Genomic DNA, 2299 nt, shown 5'->3' with positions numbered 1-2299 from the left:
CAAATTTCTAATGGATGACCTTGTTTCATTCATGAAACTTACAGTGGCCTTAGATAGATCAGAGACTAAACTTGCTAAGCTAGATGGATTCTGCTCAGAATTCTCTGTCTGTTGCTGAGTGGATGATGGAAAAGGCTTGCTATTGCTAAACCTGTTTCTTCCACCATTATTAAAGCCTTGTTGAGGCTTTTGTTGATCCTTCCATGAGAGATTTGGGTGATTTTTCTATGAGGGATTATAGGTGTTTCCATATGGTTCACCCATGTAATTCACCTCTGCTATTGCAGGGTTCTCAGGATTATAAGCTTCTTCTTCAGAAGATGCCTCTTGAGTACTGTTGGATGCAGCTTGCATTCCATTCAGACTATGAGAAATCATATTGACTTGCTGAGTCAATATTTTATTCTGAGCCAATATGGCATTCAGAGTATCAATTTCAAGAACTCCCTTCTTCTGAGGCGTCCCATTACTCATAGGGTTCCTCTCAGAAGTGTACATGAACTGGTTATTAGCAACCATGTCAATGAGTTCTTGAGCTTCTGCAGGCATTTTCTTTAGGTGAATGGATCCACCTGCAGAAGTATCCAATGACATCTTAACTAATTCAGACAGACCATCATAGAATATATCCAGGATGGTCCATTCTAAAAGCATGTCAGAAGGACACTTTTTGGTCAGTTCCTTGTATCTATCCCAAGCTTCATAGAAGGATTCACCTTCTTTCTGTCTGAAGGTTTGAACATCCACTCTAAGCTTACTCAGCTTTTGAGGAGGAAAGAACTTGGCTAAGAAAGTCTTGACCAGCTTATCCCAAGAGTTCAGGCTATCCTTAGGTTGAGAATCCAACCATATTCTAGCTCTGTCTCTCACAGCAAAAGGGAAAAGCATGAGCCTGTAGACTTCAGGATCTACTCCATTAGTCTTAACAGTATCACATATCTACAAGAATTCAGTTAGGAACTGAAAAGGATCTTCAGATGGAAGTCCATGAAACTTGCAGTTTTGTTGCATCAGAGAAACTAGTTGAGGCTTAAGCTCAAAATTGTTTGCTCCAATAGTAGGGATGGAGATGCTTTTTCCATGTAAATTGGAATTAGGTGCAGTAAAGTCACCAAGCATCCTTCTTGCATTATTATTATTTTCGGCTGCCATCTCCTCTTCCTGTTTGAAAATTCCTGTAAGGTTGTCTCTGGATTGTTGTATTTTAGCTTCTCTTAGTTTTCTCTTCAGAGTCCTTTCAGGTTCAGGGTCTGCTTCAACAAGAATGTTCTTGTCCTTGCTCCTGCTCATATGAAAAAGAGAGAACAGAAAAATAATAATAATAATAGGGATCCTTTTTACCCAGGTATAGAGGTTCCCCTGTGTGAGTAGAAGAAGAAAAGAATATAATGTAAAGAAGGGAAGAAGAAAAACTCGAACACAGAGAGGGAGGTAGTGTTCGAATTTTTGGATGGGAGAGAAGTGTTAGTAGATGAATAAATAAATAGAAGGAGATGAGAGAGAAGGATTTTCGAAAATTATTTTTGAAAAATGGTTAGTGATTTTTGAAAATTAAAAGAAGAAATATTAAAATTAAAATTTGAAATAATTAGTTAATTAAAAAGAATTTTGAAAAAGAGGAAGAGATTTTCGAAAATTAGAGGGAGAGAGTTAGTTAGGTAGTTTTGAAAAAGATAAGAAACAAACAAAAAGTCAATTAGTTAGTTGAAAAAGATTTGAAAATCAATTTTGAAAAGATAAGATTTTTTTAAAAAAGATATGATAGAAAGATATGATTAGAATGATATGATTTTGAAAAAGATAAGATAAAAAGATATCTTTGAAAAATATATGATTGAAATTAGTTTTGAAAAAGATTTGATTTTTAAAATCACAATTAATGACTTGATTCACAAGAAATCACAAGATATGATTCTAGAACTTAAAGTTTGAATCTTTCTTGACAAGCAAGTAACAAACTTGAAATTTTTGAATCAAAACATTAATTAATGAGAATATTTTTGAAAATTATAAGATAAAATTAAGAAAAGATTTTTGAAAAATATTTTTAAAATTTTCAAAAATAAATAAGAAAAATGAAAAAGATTTGATTTTTGAAAAAGATTTTGAAAAAGATAAGATTTTTAAATTGAAAATTTGATTTGACTCATAAGAACAACTAGATTTTAAAAATTTTTGAAAACGTCAATCCAAATTTTCGAAATTTATGAGTGAAAAAGGGAAAGATATTTTTTTGATTTTTGAATTTTCAATGATGAAAGAGAAAAACATGAAAAAGACTCAATGCATGAAAGTTATG

The 2299-nt window shown here is 32.5% G+C and overlaps 1 non-coding gene across 1 annotated transcript; it reads left to right on the top strand.

Annotated features, from left to right (window-relative positions):
- The first annotated feature begins 648 nt into the window (after nt 1-648).
- LOC112753774 (small nucleolar RNA R71) lies at nt 649-756 on the top strand. The gene has a single exon (XR_003178142.1). It is a non-coding gene; the product is annotated as a small nucleolar RNA R71 (small nucleolar RNA).
- The last annotated feature ends 1543 nt before the right edge of the window (nt 757-2299 follow it).

This window comes from Arachis hypogaea, chromosome 15 (genome assembly GCF_003086295.3).
Source record: "Arachis hypogaea cultivar Tifrunner chromosome 15, arahy.Tifrunner.gnm2.J5K5, whole genome shotgun sequence".
Lineage (NCBI taxonomy): Eukaryota > Viridiplantae > Streptophyta > Magnoliopsida > Fabales > Fabaceae > Arachis > Arachis hypogaea.
Note: the sequence above shows the minus strand (reverse complement) of the source record. Positions and strands in the feature narration are given on the sequence as shown.